At 45.9% G+C, this 23,593-nt stretch overlaps 1 protein-coding gene across 6 annotated transcripts in view; it reads right to left on the minus strand.

Moving 5' to 3' along the window:
* The window catches only part of TIAM1 (TIAM Rac1 associated GEF 1), a 383,207-nt gene that overhangs the window by 193,900 nt on the left and 165,714 nt on the right, over positions 1 to 23,593 (minus strand). The window contains exon 1 of one of the 6 annotated variants that reach the window (XM_059392244.1): positions 7,284 to 7,394. The exons of 3 other annotated variants lie outside the window; for them this stretch is intronic. The gene's annotated coding sequence lies outside the window, so the exon portion shown is untranslated. Of the gene's footprint in view, positions 1 to 7,283; positions 7,398 to 23,593 lie in introns of those variants that run through there. 2 more of the 6 variants (XM_059392240.1, XM_059392245.1) reach the window with 2 other exon arrangements.

The following is a 23,593-nucleotide window of genomic DNA, read 5'->3' on the forward strand; positions in this document are numbered from 1 at the left end:
AAGAGGGCGGGTCTCAGGCGAAGTGCTCTTAGTACAGTAAAATCAAAAGTAAACAACAACTCAGGGAGGAACGGTACCTCAGGAAACATCTGTGATTCCTCCTCCCCATCAAGTCAGCGGTCGCCTATTTTGTTCAAATTCGGGAGGGAGTAGCCTGCTAAAGGATGAAAACAGTGCGGCGCGCTACCTGACTAAGAAGGCTCGGGTGGGTTTGTTCATGGGCGGAAGGCATATCCGGGAAGAATCACTCCAAGTCTGTAGAGTTATAAAGGCCCCGTTGGTCTAAGTGGTTCTCCTCCCCAGGAAGTAAAGGAGGGTGGACACGCCTCTGTCCCCACCTGGCAGAAGGGAAACCAAAGCACACACAACCCCTCCTGGGACTCAGCCACGCCACGGGGTAGCGTTATTTCTTTGTCCTGAATGCCTGACCTGTGGCATGTTTGTGGCTTGTTCCTTTCAGTGGGACCAATCTGAGCGTATCAATCTGAGCGAGCTCTCCACACGGTACTTATTCCCCCGATACCCAAACCCACTTCACCGACGAGGCAAAGGTTCACCCTGCCTGCTGAAAATAACACAATCTCGGTGCGCCCGGGTAGCTCAGTCGGTTAAGCATCTGCCTTCAGCTCAGGTCATGATCCCTGGGTCCCGGGATCAAGTTCCGTGTCTGTCTTCCAGCTCAGCGGGGAGCCTGCTTCCGACTCCCCCGGCCCCGTTCCTGCTCTCTCTCTCTTGCTCTAAGATTTTAAGATTTTAAAATCTTAAAAAAAAAAGGGGGACACCTGGGTAGCTCAGTGGGGTAAACCTCTGCCTTCGACTCAGGTCATGATCTCAGGGTCCTGGGATCAAACCCCGCATCGGGCTCTCTTGCTCAGCAAGGAGTCTGCTTCCCTCTCTCTCTCTGCCTGCCTCTCTGCCTACTTGTGATCCCTCTCTCTCTCTGTCAAATAAACAAATAAAATTAAAATAAAATAAAATCTTTTAAAAAAAGTAACATGATCTCCCATTGAACAGCCCCAGAAAAAGCCCATTCTGATACCAAGTTTCCCCTACTGCAGTCCAAAACAATTCCTTCTTCTCCTTTTCGGGTATCATAAAGGCAGACAAAAGAGATTCCAAGAAGACAAACCTAAGAGTCTCATTACCCCGTGAAGTGTCTGAAATAATGTAATCTGAGAATAATGTAAAGGGAATCTTTTTCCTCCTGAGTCAAGGCATAAGGTATCAAGGCAAATCAGTGGTCACTTACAAAGGGGCAGACCCACCCATGGTGACCCTGCCGTGGGAGATACACCACTACACCCTCTTTGTCAAGCCCAAAGGACTGGCTTGTCCATGGAATGACCCAACAACGGGACCTGACACCTCCAAAGGTTCCCAGGAAACCAATTTCAAAGCCTCAAACTGTGAATGGGGCAAATCAGCCAACGCTGTTTCCATGAAAACAGCAGTCACATATAATGAACCTCCTGTTGTCCCTGGACAGGAGGATTTGAGCAGAGTCCCAAGGGGAGGAAGGTCTTTAAAAGTTTGAGTCCTCCTTTCAAACCCTGTGAGAATGCCCCCTTACCCCATCCCACATGGAAGAAGTTTCTTTCAAGATCTCCAAATGGGCCATCCAGAGGGGCTGCTCACGTCCCAGGAAGAGATAGGATTCAGAGTTTCACACCCCAGGTACCGACCCTCCTCTCCTCCTGGCTTTCAGGTCTAGAAAGGTGGGCCTCACTCAGTCTACACCGGTTCTACCTACATGAGCAGACACAGGAAAATAATGGGTTTTGTACTCATTTTTTTATATAATTCTAGAGGCTGCAGGATTGTCCTCTGAAACATTAACGGGATAACACAGGAGAAGAACTGGGTGTTACAGACACTCGATAAATCACTATTTAGTATTTGTAGGTCAATAATCAGAGAAGTATTTACCAGGTCCTTATTCAACCACAGCTTTGTAGAAACCACTTGGGCCACGGTTATTCCTGCCCACAAGAATCTCTGAATTTACACAAGTCAGAAATCTCAAACAATGGAGCCTACAATTCTAACGGATCACGTGCTTCACTACACAGAACAGCCCCTCCCCATTGCAAACCACCCCCCCCAGCCCTTAAACGAGTAAAACTTTCCAAAATCCATGATCTCTCCATCCCCTCCCCCAAGTTTTACCAATGAAGGCCAGGCCAATACTTGTTTTCAAGCAACAGAATCAAAATAAACCGGAGGCGTGCCATTGCAAAACACTTACAAAGACTATACGCCTCCTTGTTCCCCACTCATAAAAGCCCCAACCAGGACAAACAGCAGCACAGTTACTCAGCTCACCGGGTCAGAGCGGACGGCCAGACCGAAGGTAGTCAACCTGTCCGTCTTCGAAAATCACTTCCCAGCTGAGGCCGATTCACTACACAAAATGGAAACCAAGACCCACCCCTTGCGCAGAGCAGTGTCAAGGCTTCCCCGGAGGACAACCCCTTCCCCTTGCCCACTCTGCCCCTTACACAATTAGACACCTAAAGAAACATTCACTAATGAGGCCATATATAGCCCAGGACCTTTTTTCAATTGACAGACCCGAGGGAGAACAAAGAGCTTAAAGTTGCATGACTTCAATAATGCCACAGTCCTGAGTAGTACCCAGCCAACCCCCTCTGCCCCACGTCTCTCATTTCCCTTCTTGGTTATGAGGTCAGCCGTAGCCTTCAACCATCCACACTTCCTTTCAACCATCCACACCTCCTTCAGCCATCCACACTTCCCCCAAAGGACAAAGGAACTTTTGGTACTACAGAAACATTCTCAGAAAATGCAACAGCCATAGAAAACAGACACGGTTCTGATTAGCACCGTCTGTTTCCCGGTTGACCTTCCCACCAACCCTGCACGGGGCTTCCCTTTTCTCCTCCACCTACCACTTGTTATTTCTTGTCTTTTGGGTCGTGAGAGGGTGGTGTCTCGTTGTGGTTTTGATCTGCCTTTCCCTGATGGCTAGGAATGTTGAGCATCTTTTCTAGAGTCATGAGAATTCTGGAATAACTAAATCGAACAAGCGCTGCCTTCACAGAAACAGCCCCACTAAGTTACATCCCAGTCTCTGCCAAGTTTTGAGCTGCGTACTCATTGCGTTGCTAGAAAGGAAGGGAGAGGGTAAGGAGGGAGGAACAGAGGGAGGAAGGAAGGAAATAATAGAGCAGTGAGACCCTCAAGGAAGTGAGAGAAACTGAAGGGAAAAAAATAATAATAATCCCAGAAAGGTTAAGGTAAAAATGGGAGTGGAAAAAAAAATACAGCCAGGATACCACCAATCAACTGGGATAAGAAGACAAAAATACTGGAAATATGGAACATGACCCTAGTAACCCAACTGCCCATACTGAAGAGAGAACAGATGGGAGAAGTGTCTTTGTCTTACTCTGTTGCAATAACCTTTCCCATTTCTGGAAGGAAGGCACTGAGAGGAGTTGTGAGAGCAGAAGTACAACCAGAAAGGGCAGGCTGGGGAAAAGAGCAATGTCCTACAGTGTATCAAGTGCTGCTGCTTTGTTCCAACTCACAAGACAGGTGCCTGCCGTGACTACTCGGGCAGAAATCTCACAACAGGGGTGCCTGGGTGGCTCAGCCGGTTAAGAGTCCGACTCCTGATTTCAGCTCAGATCAGGAGCCCAAGGTCTAGAGATCGAACCCAGAGCTCAGAGCTCAACAAGGAGTCAGCTTGACAATTCTCCCTCAGCTCTTATGCACATGCACACTCTCTCTAATAAATAAAGCTTTAAAAAAAAAAAAAAAAAAAGGTAAGACATTCCACCAACAAACAGCCCACTAAGCAGTTTTCATTACTTCCACCTCACAGGAGGGGAAATGGAAGCTCGGAGGGGTTAGGCAATTTTAGGGCTAAAAGTGATAGAGCAAGAATTCAGATCCAGAGGCACCTGGCTGGCTCAGTCAGTAGAGCGTGTGGCTCTCAATCTCAGGGTCATGAGTTCAAGCCCCACCTGGGATGCAGAGATTACTTAAGTAAATTCTGGGGGGAAAAAAAGCAAAAAGAATTCAGATCCAGCTCTTTCTGACTCTAAAATGCTTGTTCTTATACTGTCACAAACTCAGAAAGATTTTTCTGAGAAAACATTAAAAAGCCAAGACTCATGCATTAAATATGAACCAAAACGCAACTTTCTTCCTCAGTCATTACAGCAAATTTGCTCTACCCTCATACAAAGTAAATCTGTATTGTCAAGTCGGTTTAAAGCACCTACAATTCACAGGAAATTACCAATAAATCTTATGTAAATTCTAGCTGGATGTTTCCACAACAATTTCACAGGGTGTGCCCCAGTGACTCCTCCAAACCCACCTTAGAACAATTCGATCCACTGGAAATTCGATCCACTGGATATGATACTCGAAGAGCACAAGGTATGTTTTAATAAAACCAAGAAACATGATTTCCAAGACACAGAAAATAAATACATAATGTCTGTCCCCCTACAGCTAGGAGACTCGGTTACTTAGTTTTAAAGGATCTTAAAATCTTTTTTGACAGTGTTCCACAGCACAGGACTTTTTAAATGCGTGTAAACTTAAGAAAAGAGGCAGTGTTTTTGTTTCATTTAAAATACAAACAAAAACCAAAGTTGGTTCTTTCAAATGTCAATAAAATTGTTAATACATTAGCAAGACTGATCAAGAACAAGAAAAGCACAAATAGGGGTGCCTGGGTGGCTCAGTGGGTTTTCTGCCTTCGGCTCAGGTCATGATCTCAGGGTCCTGGGATCTAGTCCCATATCGGGCTCTCTGCTCAGCAGGGAGCCTGCCTCCCGCGTGCGCTCTCTCTCTCTCTGCCTGCCTCTCTGCCTACTTGTGATTTCTGTCTGTCAAATAAATTAATTGAAAAAAAAAAAAAGAAAGAAAAGCACAAATAGCCAATGCTGGGAATAAAAAAGGAAACGTTTCAGGAGGGTGGCTCACTCAGTCAAGCATCTGACTCCTGATCTGGGCTCAGGTCTTGATCTTAGGGTCCTGAGATGGAGCCCCGTGCTAGGTGTGGAACCTGCTTAAGATTCTCTCTCTCCCAAGGGGCGCCTGGGTTGCTCAGTGGGTTAAAGCCCCTGCCTTCAGTTCGGGTCATGATCCCAGGGTCCTGAGATGGAGCCCTGCATCAGGCTCTCTGCTTAGCAGGGAGCCTGCTTCCTCCTTTCTCTCTCTTTCTCTCCCCCGCCCCCCGCCTGCCTCTCTGCCTACTTGTGATCTCTGTCTGTCAAATAAATAAATAAAATTTAAAGAAAAAAAAAAAAGATTCTCTCTCTCCCCTGCCTCTCCCCACCCAAAGAAAGAAAGGAAAAAGGAAACATTTCTACAGTCTTCTAAAATATTATACAAGGATATTTTGTACAACTTCATACCAATAAATTTTAAAATTTACATGAACTAGAAAACTTCCTATTTAAAAAAAAATACTAAAACAAGATAATCTTAAATGGCCCTATTCCTGCTAAACAAATTAAATTTGTAACTTCAGAAACAAACAAACAAACAAACAAAAATCAGGGTCAAACCAGGATACTTATGGGAAAGTAAGGAGTCCTTTAGAAAAAAAATAGTGAGACAAAAATTATAATATTCTCTCACACCTACCTGCACCTACCTAATTCATATAGCGGAATTAATCCAATTTCTAATGTCTGCATGAAACAGTCTTATATGACCAAGTCTAGATACGTTTATTAGTAATATACTTCCTCTCTCTGGCGAAGGATTATGGTTCCATAAAACTCCTTGTAAGCAAGGGTCTATTAGTGAGTTCACCAGCACCATCACGAGATCCAGTCGGGTTGTCTTTCCTGTTGAGTGAGTTTCTACAGACTTCTTGGGGGTGCGGGAAGCGGGCCACACACTTCAGGTCAGCCATCAAGTTCACATCTGCATGGCCTGTTCTGTCTGGATCCTCAAGGAGCTAGAACACAGGGCTCTGGCCGTTGTGACAACCTAGACCATGCAACCTATTGTTCTTCCCTGGGACGTGTCTGCTTTGGCTTAAAAGTCATTTATTTCATTTTACTTCTGTCTCACTAACTTTAGGAAAGCTGGAAGGTGAAAGCAATCTAAGTCAAACTATGGCCACAGCACCCTGTCCCCTGTGCCATTCTGATTATCAGGATCGTGCTAAAATCCAGCTCTGCTCACCCTCCTAACAGCACCCACCCCAGATCCGAGAGAAAAGGAAATCTGATTTTCTATAAACATAGTAACAGCTGCCCATTTCTTTACCTCCACGAAGGTGTCCTAAAAATAAGACAATTCTCTAAACATTCATAGGGAGGATTACACACGCACACACACACTCAAACACGCGGCTCCCACTTCTCTATACTAACCTGTTGATTGGATATAAAATAGGTAAAACAGGTAAATTAGCCCAAAAGCCTCCATCAGATCCCCATGCAGTGAGCGAATAATACAAAGCTCTAAACGGGGCTTCAAATAAAACCTAAAAAATGTCTGCCTTTACCTTAGGCCAAGTTCATCATCTGCGGGAACCTATATTCAGCTTCACTTGCAATGATCCCGGGTGCCAGCCTCCGCCCAAACTTCCTCTCCCCACCGCACCCAAATCTGACTTAGGCAATCGACCTGCAGATAAAGCAGCTGCCACAGAAAAATGTACTCTTTTCAAAAAAGTTCCAGATACACGAGTAACACCTCAGTACTAGGAAGTCTTAATCCCCTGAACAGACACCCCATTAATGAGAAACGCAAGACTTCTGATGGCTCCCCACAGAGTTCCCACACCCACCCAGGGGCTGTCCCGCGCCCCGGCTTCAAAACATTCCCTTGGAAATACCGATTCCCGAGCCTTTCAGGGGATACGGACCGCGCTGCCGGTCAGCGGGGACAGCGGGGACACCTCTGGTGAGTGACCTGACCCCGCAGCCTCCCTCCCGCCCTACCCCTCAAGATCCCTGGATAGGAAAGCAAAGGGGCAAAGGGAAAGGTGAAGGGCTCGCCAAGCCCCAACCCTTCACCCTGGGGCCAGAAGGCACACGGGTGGCGCCCCCGGGGTGTCCCAGCACAGCGCGGAGCCACGGCTCACCGATCCCGCCTGCGCGGGGCTCCGCGGGGCTCCGGGCGCACGGGTCCCCCCCGCCCTGCTGCCCCGCCGCCCCGCCGCCCCGCCGCCGAGCCGGGGCCCCAGCGGCCTCCCCCGGCCACAGCCACCCGGGCTGCGAGCCCTCACCCCCAGCACAAAGACCTTCGGCGGCGGAAAGAAGGGGCTTGAAATTCACGCTCACCAGCGCGGCGCAGGGCGCACATGCCTCCCGGGCTCGCCGCAGTCTCCCAACTTCCAGCCACCGAAAGGAGGAAGCAGCGCCTTCCCCGGCTCCCGGCAGCGGGAGTGGGCGTAACTTGTGAAGTTTCGTGCTGTGATGAATCTGGTCATTTGGGTGTGTTGGAGAGGGTTTGTCGCTCCTCCCCACCCACCGTCGCCTCCCGCCTCTCCACCTCCTTCCCCAATTTAATTCTCTCCCTGGGCGTTTGCCAGACCGAGAGCTCAGGCTGGCTGTCCCTCCAGACTCTGAGCTCCTCACAACCTTGGGGGAAATTTTATTCCTAACAGGCCTGAACCATTTTATCTATTTTATTTTATTATATTTTTTATTTTATTTTATTTTATTTTATTTTATTTTATTTACTGTGGCAGCACAGGGCAAGAAGGCTTTTACTTAAAAAGCTAGAAATCTTAAATAATTGTAGGATGGCCCCTCTGCACAGACAGGAATGTGGGCAGGTGAGCCAGTAGAAACCTAATTCCTAAATATCTACTTAAAAAGGAGGCGGGGGCAGAAAAACAAAAAGCAAACTTCTAACTGGCTATAGTTCCTTTAAAACTTACTAAAAAGAGTTCGGACATACAAAAATATATTTGCAAAGCAGACACGGAACCCTCAAGTATCCATTATCTAGCAAAAAAAAAAAAAAAATTTAAAATTACCAATATAGCTGGAGCATCAGTAAACTCCTCCCTGAAATACATCCCCCTCTCCCTCCCCCCTAGAAAATAGCTGCCACAAACTTGAGTTCCCATGAGTAATATTCATAGCACAGTTTCTAGGCATTGTAAAGGACACCAGCTAACTTCAAAGTCCACCCAAAAGCAATCCAACGATCATCCCCTTTGCTAGGACTGACCTTGATTCCGAAAGAGAAGTTTCATTAAATAACACTAAAAAAATGACCACACACGTTAAATGACGCCTCAGGTGGCCGGTTAAAGAAAATGAAGGAAATCACAATATAAGAAAATAGGAGATCTGGAATGACAAGTGGAGGCCATATCTGAAACAGGTGAAGCATTCATGGATGAAATCGATAGATTAATAGAGCATTGTCATTTTACAAGGTTAATAGCTGTGTCAAGGCCAAGGATACTGACCCACACTTGCAAAGGGCTTTCCTCAAGAACCCAGACTGTAGAAACAGAAATACAACATTCATTAAAGAAGTCCTAATTACTCAAACGCCTGCCAGAGTTGTAGGCTGGGAGCAACACTCAGAAAAGGGAACCTTCAAGATAATGATGATAAAACATTAATGATAACATAATGATGATTCCACAAAATAGTGGAAACCATGATACACCCAAAACTGACTCATATATAGAAGGAGATGCCTAGCTCATCTTTATATTCCCAGTAACTTGAGCAGAGGCTGGCATAAGGAGAAAATTAAATGAATGAAGCAAATGAACAAAAGAATGTCCATGGAGAATTCTGAAGGAACAGAATGAAGAGACCGGATACATGAAATCAGCAGAAAAATGGAAGTGACTTTGCCCAGTGGGAACATTCAACAATCATGAAGATATTTGTCGTCGTGACAACTCGGAGAAGCTCTTGGCATCGAGCAGGCAGAATACGCAGAAGACACGGATGCTACCTGGGAAAGCCTCCCACAACAAAGAATTACCCAGCCCCAAATGCCAATACCGCTGGCTAATGAGAAGCCCCGGGAGAGAGCCTTCACTATTAACGAATGTATTCATTCCATATATGATTATCAACAGCAGGAGCGGAGACTCTCTGGGGACGTATAAGGATATACAATAGTATTTCTCCTCCTTTTCCACTGTGCAGCATCTGATGAGGGCTGGACCACCTGCGTGGGATCAGAGATAGTGGGCATGGAGTCAGAAGCAGGAAAGCATTAAGGCTTGAGGGCACAGCCTCAAGCCTATGCACTCGAGAAGCTAAGGACCTGTGTCAAATTTAGATGGAAATAATCAAGAAGGGAGTGGGGAGGAAGATGACATTAGGGGGGAGGGTGTGTATCAGCTTTAGAATCACAGATAGCATGCCTGTGGGGGAGGAGGCAGGGTAGGTGCTGGGAAAGATCCACAGACAAAACCTGCTTATCGCAGGCACCAAGAGTCATTTCTCCATTGATAGTCCCAAGCAGGGGAGACACTCCACTGAGAACAGGAAGGATGTTTAACCTGATTACAGTTTATTGAAAAGAAAGTTACAAATCACTTCCGGCGGGGAAAAAAGAGGTAAGCCCTCCCGTGTCTACCCGTCTGGGTTAAGAACCTACAAAGTGCATACATCTTTTCTACAGGTTTTCTGGTCTCATCGTTACCTAAGAAATGTTTCTTTGCCGGGAGAAGTCTTGTTCTTGCTCAGTGTTTCTCAAAATGGGGCACGTGGGACAGTGGGTTTGCTCCCCTCGAACTCCCTTGGAGCCTCACAGATAGTCAGTAGGGGATAAAAGACTCTCTCCTATAGTTGCTCCTGGAGGAATCCACGGGGCACCCCGAGTTCAAGAGGCTGAACCAACTGTGAGCCCACAGAAAACCCTCTGGTTCCATTCAGTGGCAGACAGACCACGAAACAGCTGACATAGGTTGAAGCTCACAACCTCCTCAGGACCCAAGAGGTCTTCAGGCAGCGGCCACCAGCCTCCCAAGGGAGCTGCTCTTGGCATCAAAAGAAGGACGCCAGGCTGGGGGTCCCCTCCGCACACCTGGGAACAAATGGGAGGGACAGAGGACGCTTTAGGTCACCAGCTTATTTATCTGCGGCTCTGAATGCCATTAGGTCTTGCTTCTTAAAAGCAATTTAGGAAAAGAAAATGTGAGCACAGCTACGAGTCCCACCGAAAGCAATGCACTTAATCAGAAATGAACCGTGTTTCTCTTCCGAAGAAATGCAACCAGTAGAGGGAGCACAGTTGACTTTTGTGCTTTGCAATTTCCCAAGGGGGGGGCGGGATGTTAAATGACGTGAGTCACAAAAACAATCAAACGTTACCACAAATAAAAAGATTTATGGAAAAATATTTTGAAAAACTCGAAGCCGTGACACCCTTAACAAAGCATCTGTCCTGGTCGTGGATATTTACACAAGAGCTAGCTACCCAAATAAAAGACTATATAATGAATACATAAATATATGTTGGAAAACATTTGGTACGTGGGGGGAAACTCAGAAAGGGTCAGACAGCTCTTCTTCCCTTTGTCAGTTGAACTGATGCTCAGAAACAAAAAACTATGACGAGTTTATTTGTTTTCCCCGTAGACTCTCACTCAGGCTTTATCTTGCTGTTTTATAAATTTGTCCTACAAGAACGGACTCGTAAAATTCCTTTCAAATTGTGTTCTCAATGACACCAATGCCCTCTTTAAAGCAAGACTCTTGCAGATTTCTGTTCAAGGGTCTTCAGAACCGACCGGATCCAAGATCAGGGCAGTGAAATGGGAAAAGGGTTGCCATCCGCTGGGCGGACCAGGTCCAAGACCTGTCCCTCCCTTTCTGAGCTCACGGAGACAGTAAGGTGGGTTCCCAGGCACACGGTCCCCCCCCCCCCCGTCACCTCGCAAGAGCAAACAGCACCAAAGGTGGAGAGAAAGAAGGTTCTCCTCCTCAAGTAGGTGAAGCCCAGCAGGAGTGCTCACGGATCCGCAGATAATCTGAACCAAAGCGACGACTCCCCGGCACCACTGCAGACCCAAACCCAGACCCCGTTAATCATACAGTATCGCTAAAGAAGTTCAAAAGCTTTTTTACGAAGCCATTCTGTGCTTGGCCACCAGACTGAGGGTCAAAATCAATTTTTCACATTTGAAACGGATTAAAAGTCTAAATGTGGATCCATCTCACCCTCCCTCGCGCTTGGTCTGAGGTTCTCCAAGAATGCAGACGTGTTTGAAAACCCCTGACACCCCCTTGGACAAGGCCTTCCCTCTCTCTGAGAGAAAAACCGAGGGTCGCCCTTTCAGACACTGTCTTCAAGGGCAGACCCTCGTTCACTTTGATTTGACACAAAAATGTTTTATAATTTGGGGCGCCTGCGTGGCTCAGTGGGTTAAAGCCTTCAGCTCAGGTCATGATCCCAGGGTCCTGGGATCAAGCCTCACATCGGGCTCTCTGCTCGGCAGGGAGCCTGCTTCCCCCTCTCTCTCTCTCTGCCTGCCTCTCTACCTGCTTGTGATCTCTCTCTCTGTCAAATAAATAAATAAAATCTTTAAAAAAATAAAAATGTTTTACAACTTAACCTTCACCCCCAGCACACTTAGTGACTTTGAACCGAATTTTCTCCATCTGAAAACTGAACACCTAAAAAAGAAGCAGAAGTAATCCTAAAGAATATGGAGTCTGAAAATTCTTACAGCCTTTTTTTTTAGCAATTTTTTTAAAGATTTTATTTATTTGACAGAGAGAGAGATCACAAGTAGGCAGAGAGGCAGGCAGAGAGAGAGGGGGAAGCAGGCTCCCCGCCGAGCAGAGAGCCCGATGTGGGGCTCGATCCCAGGACCCTGAGATCATGACCTGAGCCGAAGGCAGAGGCTTAACCCACGGAGACACCCAGGTGCCCCTGAAAATTCTTAGAGCCTTTAAATACCAACCAGATCCAAAATCAGGGACTGATGTGAGGCACGTCCCTTATAATCCAGAGGCTTCGGTTTCCTCAACTAGGAAGTGGTAACAGCCCACTAATATTGTCTGGCTTCCTAGTTCTATCTACCCATCGTATGTTCCCTCGATTTTAAAACTCCCATTGCTCTCTGTGCCCCAAATGACAACTGCTCACACAACATTTATGAAACACGCCAGAATCAAGACTTTCCGGACGGGCTCTCACCCTTGTAACTGAAGCCATGCTTGCAACTGGAAGGGAAAGGGGGGGAAGGGCAGGAAGTGCAACCCGAGGGTAAAGGTAACAAAGAAGCCAAAGGAAAAGTCCATGAACCCTTCGCACACTGACTCGCAATCATCCATATGGGGCCAGATGCTGTCCTGCCCACACACACACACAGTGAGGCGGCTGGTGCCAAGGGCCCTGGGAGCCTTGCACAAGAAGTACATGTGGTTCGTGGGGGCGAGAGCATCTGGGTTTTCCCTGGTGTGGGCTCTTTTAGACACCTCTCTACTCAGCGGCAATAAACAATAATAATTATTATTGGCACTAAAAGCGCGATCGTGCTGAATAACTAATGTTAAGAAGACAAGAAGTCAAGTTCTCATTTCAGTCCTGCCTTCTCTCCAGAGAATGTGTGGAGCCGGGAGAGCCTCACAGTCCTCCATCTAGCCCCTAGGGAGGGTTCCCTCTGGGGCTCCGGGGGCTGTCCCATGGAGGAGGCCTCCTTTGGACAAGGGAGAAGCAAGGACCTGAAGCAAGGCCTTGTTCGAGTCCCGCCCACCACCAGGGGAACAACTTAACAGCGAGCCACCTGGCTTCCCTTTCAGTAAAATGGGGAGTTGAAATCTACGCCTACTGACAATCCATGGGGCTACATGGGCTAACGGGCTTCATATAGGGCACATACCCAACAATGCCCCTAAACTAGGGGGCCCTAAGTGGACAAAAACAGTTTTCCGTCAGGAAATAAGCAACCAACCATGTTAGTGTTTTAAATGTTTTCAAGGTTTTCGTGTTGATATTGCTATTTAGTCATGGAGAGAAACACAGTTATGAAGCCGGTGGGAGAGTGGGGGGCCTTGTCAGACTCAGGGGTCATAGAGAGACCTCTTGAGCCCTTCCCCAAGTCCCTATGGCAGAGAAGCGCTCGTGAGGCTCGCCACGGTGAGACTCACAGGCCCTCGGCACTCACCAAGGAAAACCAACAGGACACGCACTTGTTTTTGTCATTGAGGGTTCTGATTTTTTTTATTTTATACGGAAACTATCATTCCAGAATGTATAGACCAAAGCATATTGGAGGAAGGGTAGGTGGGAATGTGAAGCAGACAGCAAGGGACACACCTAGCACCGGGGACCAATAGGGAAGTGACAAGGACCATGCCCACAGATGTGTTTCTAACTCCTGACCCCGAACACAGCCCTCGGCTAGTAACAGAGTCAAGGAAAATTAAGTGACTTCTAGTGTCCGAAGAAACATACAAACTTGTCTTTCCTTTCTAAGAACAACAGACATTAGATTTTATGGCCTCTTGGAACACTGGTGCCATTTTCCCTAAGGTAAACAAAAATCCAACATGCAAGGAGTATTTTCTTTGTTTTTGTTGGTTTTTTTTTTTTTTTGGTTCCAGAGGTAGAGGTCAGTGATTCATCAGTTGCACAGAACACCCAGTGCTCATCCCACCACGCGCCCTCCCTGATGCCCATCCCCCCATTACCCCATCCCCCATCCCCCATCCCCCTCCTCTCCCCTCCAGCAACCCTCAGTCTGTTTCCTGTAGTTAAGAGTCTCTCATGATTTGTCTCCCTCTCTGTTTACCTCTTATTTTTCCTTCCCTTCCTCTATGTTCATTACACATGAGTGAAATCATATGATACTTGTCTTTCTCTGACTTACTTTGCTCAGCATAATACCCTCTATTCTAGTTCCATCCATTTGGTTGTAAATGGCAGGATTTCATTCTTTTGATGGCTGAGTAATATTCCTGTGGTGTGTGTACACATACATACATTCTATTGTGTATGTGTGTACACACACACACACAACAGCTTCTTTATCCATTCATCTGTCAGTGGACATGTGGGCTCTTTCCATATTTGGGCTATTGTGGACATTGCTGCTATAAAAACATTGGGGTGTGAGTGCCCCTTCAAATCACTGTTTGTATATTTTAGATAAATACCTAATAATGCAATCACTGGGTCGTAGGGTAGCTTTACTTTTAACTTTTTGAGGAACCTCCATACTGTCTTCCAGAGTGGCCGCACAAGTCTGCATTCCCACCAACGGTGGAAGAGAGGAAGGGGAAGATATTTGCAAATGTCCTATCAGAGAAAGGGCTGGTATGCAACATCTAGAAAGAACTTATCAAACTCATCGCCCAAAAAACCAAAAATATCCAGTCAAGGAATAGTCAAAAGACATGAACAGACATTTTCCAAAGAAGACATACAAATGACCAGCAGACACATGAAAAAATGCCCAACGTCACTCTTCATCAGGGTAATACAAATCAAAACCACAATGAGATTCCACCCCACACAAGTCAGAATGGCTAAAATTAACACATCAGGAAACAACAGATGTTTGATGAGGATCTGGAGAAAGGGGAACCCTCTTGCAAAGAGTATTTTCAATCGGAAAATACAATAAGCCTATATCTCAAAATATTAAGGGACCTGGGGCAGGTAAGAGACACATAAAGAGTCACAGACCCACACATAAGAGTAAAAAGGGGATCTAATTAGTCACTCACCCATCTGAGGTCAGCAGGGTTAAGGGACTCACTCAGGCTCACATAATAAAATAATTGTAGATTCAGTCTAGAACCCAGATCTACTGAGACAAATCTGCCATATGTCCTGCGGACTCAATTATCCCTCCCTGGGGGGGGGGGGGGGGGTCCATAATATAAACATTAAATTCAGTATATGCATATATAATTTGGGGCCCCAACACAGGACAAGAGGCACATATAAATTAAAAGATGATATAAATTGAACTCATTGAAAACTAATAAGCAAACCATAATGACAAGGTACGTGAAAAAATATCTTGGCTCAGCCCCAGACAAGCAAACAAGAGGCTCAGAGGCCCGGACAGAAAGACGCAGTCAAGCCAGGACGGCTGAAGGCAGTCTGATCCACCAGCAGCCAGCAACCTCCCAAACAAATTACTAGGCTAGGCCAGACTGCGGGTAAGCCTGGGGGGGGATGTGGGACGGATTCTCACATGCCCCAGGGGTCATGTGGGCACTCTGGCCAAAGGCAAGTATTCTCCAATTTCTCCCCAAGAAATGAAAACATGTCTCTATAGACGCTGCAAAACAGCATCTTCTCACTTGCACGTGAATTTGCAACGCAGCCCAGTGCACAACTGGCAGAAAGCGTCCACAGCCCAGGCACCCATCACCAGATAAGCGGATGGACAAAATGTGGCCCATCCATACAACGGACGAATGACTACTCAGCCGATACGAGGAATGAAGTTCAGAAAAAGGCTACACATGGTGAACCTTGAAAACAGAACGCCGAAGGGTGAAGTCACACACAAAAGAACGACAGTGGCAAGATTCCACTTACAAGAAGTATCTAGAAGAGGCAGATTCAAAGAGGGGGAAACTAGAGGTTACCAAGTGCTAGGGGGACAGGGGGTCTGGGAAGTCACCATTTAATGGTTACAGCGCTGCTGTGTGAGCGATGAGAGAGTCTGGGACAGAGAGAGCAGTGGTCCTTGTACAACGTGGTGAATGTCATTACCGCCACAGAACGGTAGACTTAAAGATGGTCAAAATGGCAAATTTTCTCGCCCACAGATTTTTACAACTTTTTGAAAAGATTCAAAACAACACCTCATCTGCAACCTATTGGCTCAGGACCACAGAGCTTTTCACAAACTACTGCCACTAAAAACAAAAGTAATCAAAACTTCAATCTAAGCACATTAACTAGCTTTAAAATGTGCCTGTTCTCCCTGTCACATTACCATGATCTTAATCACATACCTAAAGGAGCGATTTTCTCTGTTTGTAAGAGATAAAATGGGATTGTCTAACCTCGAAAATTCAATCTTTTCCAATTATAAAGATGAAACAACACGCACCTCTTCCCAGGCAAAGCTTTCACAGTCTGCCAGGTGTCACAGCTGTACCCAACACGCCTCGCTGTACGTCGGCTTCCCCCAGCCTGTTTCCGTCCCCAATTTCAAAGCAGATCAAGCAACGGGAAGGGTTGGGTGTAAATCCAGCACCATAAGAGAGAAATGCACCAAACTCAAGTTACCGGTTGAAGACTGGAAAATGGTGCACATTTCAACAACCACCTTTTACACATTTAACGGACCTGAACCTGCCAGGAATTCCTTTTCTGTCATAAGCCCATCATCTAATCCTTGTAAAATCCCAGTGTCTCATCTGTAAAGTGGGTTATAAAAGTATTTCACCTGTGATGCTACTCAAGGATGAATCACATTTCCTGAGCACTGCGTGCAAACCACAGGGCTCAGGGCTGTTCACCCGTCTTTGAGCCTGGTCCCTGTGACAACTCAACAAAGTATGATAACTCGACCCATTTTACAGATGAAGACACTGAGGCACCGAGAGGTTACGCCAACTGCCCAAAGCTGCCTGACCAGTGGGAGTTGGGTTTGAAATTCCAGGCTGGGACCACAGCCCTCCATCAACTCATTGGTCCATGTGGCCCACCATCCTGGCAGCTTGTATGGGGTTTTTTTTTATTAGCATCACCTTTAAAAGTCACAGGTTCTGGGATCACCAAGCCAGAGAGCTGAGCCTCATTCCCAAAGCCTACACCCACTTATGGGCTACCTCATCCCCCTCCCAAGACCAAATGTAGCAAGCGAGCGACATACGTCGGGGTTTCTCCTAAAGCTCCTGGCAGGTAATCATCGCTCTGTCTGAGAAAGAAGCTGAACACATATCTCCAGATGAGCAAGTTAAATTGGGCAACAGTCAAAGAATATGCATAATGTATGTGTAGGAATCTCATAAGTATCTTCACGGGGCCCTTTGCAGAGCCAAGTTTCTCTGCATTCGGCAAGTTTAAGGTCTAGACTGAGACAATTAACCATAGGTGGATATTTTATACTCAACTATTTACAGTGGTGGTTCTCAATCAAAAGAAATACACAACGCACAGAATTTCGCTCCAGACTCCCCAGTAGACCATGGCAGGTGACTCACAGGCTGACACATTGCTCTTGGCAAGGCCCCAAGAGTTACGCATGCCAACCAGCCGGTGTGGGGTAGGCCCTCCCAAGCAAGTTGACCAACCTCACCAGATCCTCTGAAACACCAAGGCAAGGGCCTTCCACTTCCAGCCATCTGGAGTCTGAGAAAAGGGAGATCTCAACTTGGGGTCCCAACAACGCCAACCCACTGGAAGGAATCCTCACTGAGGCCCGGCCATGACCAAGACAAGCTGTCTCTGACTTTCACTTTTCTTGCTCCAACAAATTCACTCACCTTTCTTAGACTTGGGCTTATGATTCAGACTTGTGGTTCCTGCCAAAGCCCAGGATCCTAAGAGCCTTTGTTCTCTTCTCTGGCCGCAGATGAACTCAGCCAGTTGAAGAACAGCTGTAAACTCTTGCCCGCATAACTTTCCACTGGGCCAAAGTTAGTCAGGTTGGCTGGATCTCAGGTCAACAACCTCCTGGAGGAACACCCCCCCAGGCACCCTGTCCCAACCCCCAACAAAAGAGCCAAATAGAACTGTTAATGAACTGCCCATTTCCACAGTCTCTGACACATACTGACCCCCCCCACACACACAGAGATCCCACGGGCTCATTCAATCTCATTAACCAAAAACAATATTCCTGGCCTTTGGTAATAGCATGGGTTTGGTTTTCATAAGGACTTGGCACACCACCTCATGTTACTTGCTTCCATTGGGACTTACCGTTATTCTGAGTATACACATGACCTTAGACTTGAGGTCTTTGTTCACTGTCCCCTTCTCCGTGAGGTCCTCCTAGCTGCTCCCACTGACCCCCTGTACCACCACCTCTTTCTCTGACACACTTCCTTTCTCACTTCTCTACTTTATTTTTTTTTCCTCTTTAAAACACACACTCAACATTTTCCTATCTTACGATTTGCCTTATTTATTGTTTCTCACCTCCACTAGAATCAAAGCTCCACACGGGCAAGGATTTTGATCCATTCCTCTCCCAACTCCATCTTGACTGCCAAGAGAGCTTACCTAGCACAGGGCAGACCCTCAACGAATATTTGTTGGCTTCGATCGAATGCACCCTCATGACGATGACCAAGACCAGAAAGTATGATCAAAACCACGCAGGCATGAGCTCTCTCCTGAAATGACAGAAATGAAGTCCTCTCCCACTTCCTTCTGAACCCCAAACAACAAGAAGAGAAACAGGGAACAAGAAGGGAAATATACACTTATTCCAATAACGCACAAGTACTTGGGCTTTTGGACCCAGAATTTTCAAGAATTTTCCAAGAATTTTCAAGAGCCAGCCTGCTAAGTCTCTGAAATAGCATTTTGTGAACCAAAAGGGGTAAGACCAATAATCTCTCCCTACAGTCAATAGCACACATCCCACTCCCAGCTCAGCACCTCCCACTTGTCCAGACCAACCCCCTCGGACCTCAAGCCCACCCACCCCCTCCACCTTCCGGTAGCCCTCACAACCATGCTGCCTCGCAGTCCTCCCTGGTCTATCGCTGAGTTCCCTTCCTTATCTCCCTGGCCCCTCCATCACTTGGTCACGTCCATTCGGCAAAGATACTAACCCCATTAAATCCCAGGTGGCACCTGCCCGCAAACAGCTGAACAGTCCACTGGTCTTCCCTGAAACTCTCGACCGCTAACGTCAAGTCTGCCCTACATGAAACTGGAGACAACACACCAAAGCCCCTCATCCATTCACCCCTTCCTGATGCTCCTATCTATTCTCATCCCAAATGCCCAGTAATTTCTCCTCATCTTTTTTCTCAGCTGATGATCTCTTGTCTGACTTCTCTGAGGAGACCGAAGCAATCGAATAGGGCTGCCACAACTCCCAAGCCTGTGTGTACTCACCAACAAGCCTCCATCTGTACCCATATGCTCTACCTCCTGCCTGTGACCACAGAGAACTATCCACACCCCATCTAAAATCTAACCCTCCTCCTGGGACTAGACCCTAGTTTGCCTCAAGGACAATATCCCAGCAATTCCCCTCTCTCCCCTCTACATTATCAAATCCCCCTTGTTCTCTTGGAGTATCCACAGCAGGAGGAAGAGATGCCTTTTTTCCTCTAATTCCAAATCACCTCTCAACACCCCCACGGTTGCCACTATACTCTGAGCCATGATCTACTCTCTGTGGAGCTAGAGCAAAACACGGTAACAAGGCTCCCTGTTTACACAGTCTGATCTCACCCCAAAAGCCAGAGGGGTCCCTTTGATGTGCAAATCAGATCACACTACCCTCTGTTCAAATCAAGGGGTAAAAGTCAAACTCCCTGGAGAGACCTACAAAGCCTGTCTGTCACCATTCACCTCCTGCTTCTTCTCCCCTAGCTCCTGCCACTTCAGCCACACTTGGCCTCGCTGATATTCCCTGAGCCCTCCAGACACATTCCCACTTTCTGGAACATTCCAGATATGCAATTGGCTAATTCCTTTATCTTTAAGTCCTCATTCAAAACAGTACCATCTCATGACTGTATCTTTCCCATTCAAATAGTACCCTCTCATGAAATGGGCCCCACTTTCCCCCCAAAATTGCCTCCCTCCCCAAAGCAGCTCTACTTTTCCTTTTTTCAGATAGCACTTACCACCTTCTGGCACATTATAGCATTAAGTTAACTAATTAAAATAATGGACTATTAATAACTAATTAAACATTCATTTGTTATTTAATGGTAATTCACAAAGACAAGGATTTTTGTCTCTTTTGTTCACCGAAGTTCCCCAACAACCTGGGACAATACCCACCACACAGAAGGACCAAAACTACCAACTCCTGAGTGAATAAAATAGTATTTCCTTTTCAGACTAGTGGGCAGAATAAAGCACATAAGGACAGAAAAATGAAAAACAAAGAAGGGGAAAGTAAAAGAGAGAAGACAATGAGAAAGAAACGTGAAAGAAAAAAAAAAAAAGAAAAAAGAATCAGACAGAAGAGATCCAGGCTGGCAAATTCCCAAAATGCATAAGAGACACCAATCCACAGATTCCAGAAGTCCTACAAACCCCAAACAGAAGAAATAAGAAGATATTTACACATAGACATGTCACAGAAGAACTGGAAAAGCCCAACAGAAAATCTGTACAAGCAGCAAGAGGAAGAGGAATGGCCAACAAAGGTACATCCCTTGGGCTGCCACTGACTTCCCAACAGAAACAAAAGGAGCCAGAAGAGGATGAGTTGTCATCTCCCAAGTGTTCAAGGAAAATAACCACCAACCCAAGATTCCATACTGAGTAGAAACAAAGACCACCTGGAACAGAGACAAAATAATAACATCTTAGGAGATTTTAAGTGATATAAAAGAAAAAAAGGACATGTCATAACAATATCCTCTATACTAGGTGGGAGTAAAAGGAGATCAAATATTCTACTGCCCTGTATTATCGGGGAAGGAAAGAGTGCCAACTGATATAAGACTTTGTAATCTAATGTAGCAGTGGGTCATCTTGGACCAAAAAGAGATTTTAGGGGCACCTGGCTGGCTCGGTCAGAGGAACATGCAACTCTTGATCTAGGGTTTGTGAGTTCAAGCCCCACTTTGGGTGTAGAAAGATGACTTAAAAATAAAATCTTCCCCCCAAAAAAGAGATTTTATTTAAATAGGACAGGCATAAAAGCAAACATCTGATTATATTCAGACTGGAAATGTATTTATTTATTTAAAAAATAAAGAGAATGAAAGACAAGCCACACTGGGACACCATATTTGCAACCCACAGGACCAACAAAGGCATATTATTCAAAATATGTTAAACACACACACACACACACACACACACACACACACACACATACTTCAAATCAGAAGACCAACTTCCAAATAGAAAATGACAAGTGAAAAAAAAAGAAAAGAAGAGAAAAGGACAAGCGATTTGAAGAGGTAATCCACAAAAAAGTATATTCCAAATGACCTATAAACCTATGAAAACGGTCGGGGTGCCTGAGTGGTTCAGTGGGTTAAAGCCTCTGCCTTTGGCTTAGGTCATGATCTCAGGGTCCCGGGATCGAGTCCCGCATCAGGCTCTCTACTCAGCAGGGAGCCTGCTTCCTCCTCTCTCTCTCTCTGCCTGCCTCTCTGCCTTCTTGTGATCTCTATCAAATAAATAAATAAAATCTTAAAAAAAAAACTAGGAAAAGGAGCTTAAGCTCATTGATTATCAGGAAAGTGTAAATTAAAAGCAAGAAATCCACTTATTACCAGAAGAGCTAGAATTCAAATGAGGGATAATGAGGCTTCCCTAAGGACCTGAAACAATAGGGACTCTTTCTATTCCCAGGGACAGTGTAACCGGGTCAACTATCTTACCCACTGAAGATGAAGAACCAGCGAGTCCAGTCCTAGAGACACCCCAAGAAACACATGCACAACTGCTCCGTGGAAGATACCCCAAGACATCCTTTGCAGCCTCATGCACAACAGCCAACACTCAGACTCACCCAAGGGTTTGTCAGTCACAAATGGCTACTATACCAGTTACGGTCTATTCACACAGTAAGACTGTATAATAACGAATATGGAAAAATCAGAGCTACACACAGAACACATGAATCTGATTTCTTAAAAAGGTGAGGAAATGAAATGACCTAGAATACTAAATAAAATATTTCCGTTCGTATAAAGTTCGAAAACAAGCAAAACTAAACGATAGTGCTTAGAGATACATATTTGAGTAAAAAAACTGTGAAGACAAGCAAAAACACCATTCCATAGAGGTCAAACCCAGCTGTCACCCTTAGGAGGTGGGAAAAGGATCAAAGATGAAAAGAGAGGTCTTCTGGGGGGCCGGCAATGTCCTACTTCTCGAGCTGGTGATGACCATGACTGTGCTGCCTCTTAGACCATACACATAAGTACTGTGGACTATTCTAGATGGGGTGGCATTTTCACAAGTCAAGAAAAGTAAATAAAATCACATGAAACTATCTTAGAGAAAAATATTTCCCACCAAATATTAACTCCTCCTTCCCAAATGGGAAAGCCTCTCAATTTAGACTCTAGATAGAAAAACCCATATAGGGGTGCCTGGGTGGCTCAGTGGGTTAAAGCCTCTGCCTTTGGCTCAGGTCATGATCTCAGGGTCCTGGGATCGAGTCCCGCATCAGGCTCTCTGCTCAGCAGGGAGCCTGCTTCCTCCTCTCTCTCTGCCTGCCTCTCTGCCTACTTGTTCTCTCTCTCTGTCAAATAAATAAATAAATAAATAAATAAAAGAAAGAAAATCCCATAAAAACAGCACTACAGATTGGGAGAAGGGGGATGGGGTTATGGACACTGGGGAGGGTATGTGCTATGGTGAGTGCTATGCTATGAAGTAAGTGTGTAAACCTGGCGATTCACAGACCTGTACCCCTGGGGATAAAAATATATTATATGTTTCCCAAAAAATAAATAAATAATTTTTTTAAAAAAACAGCACTACAGTAAATCTCTGTAAAGTTCAATGAGTAAGACAGTCAATGACATACAAGATCAAATACTTGTTCTAAAGGAGATACCGAATTCATGAAGACATTCTCCTCCAACCGTTAACTCATAGTAGATCATATGGTTATAGAATCAGGTGACTGTTTTCGAAGGAATATGGTCAGAGAGATAATTGATTAGAAGGAGAGGGAAGGTAGATAAAGTATGTATATATTTATGTAGGTACAAACCCACACATGTTTATATACACATGAATATGTATATAGCCAGCCTCAGAAGACACCCCTTGCCATGACTCTCTTTTAAAATGAAAGCAGCATTTAAGAGTGGGCTCAGTGAGTGCCTGTGTGGCTCAGTGGGTTAAGCCTCTGCCTTAGGCTCAAGTCATGATCTCACGGTCCTGGGATGGAGGCCCGCATAGGGCTCTCTACTCAGCAGGGAGCCTGCTTCCTCTCCTCTCTCTCTGCCTACTTGTGATCTCTGTCAAATAAATAAATAAGATCTTTAAAAAAAAAAAAAAAGAAAAGAGTGGGCTCAGTGCATCCCTCCCCTTCCTCCCTTCTCTGGTGTCACCGGACCAGATGAGCATTGGGACACGATGCTTACAATCCAGGGGCACCAGAAAGGAAATGGGAAAAGGGTGGTGGTTGTCCCCAGATTGAACCCAAAGATTCCAGCCATCCACCCAGCACTGTCTTTCTCCTCACGATGAATCATGGATCCATTACCCACGAATATGTTCTATTTTTATGTTGAAAGAAACGCCCATCTATCACCTCCTGGAGCAATGAGGACTCAGCTTTCTGACCTGCACCGTGAGGCAGGTGAACGGTTTAGTTTCTGATGGGTACACACCCTCTCTAACAGGAACGTCAAGTTCTCGGATGTCTTTTTTGCCGGACTCGAGTGGTGGCGACCCTTGCTTTCTTCCATTACTCGTGACTGCTTTTCTCTGCCCGGCACCTTCACGCTTTCTTCTCTCCCATCCCTAGCCACAAAGATGAGCACGATCCAGGCAAGGAAAATCACGGAACCTC

This window comes from Mustela nigripes, chromosome 2, assembly GCF_022355385.1.
Source record: "Mustela nigripes isolate SB6536 chromosome 2, MUSNIG.SB6536, whole genome shotgun sequence".
Lineage (NCBI taxonomy): Eukaryota > Metazoa > Chordata > Mammalia > Carnivora > Mustelidae > Mustela > Mustela nigripes.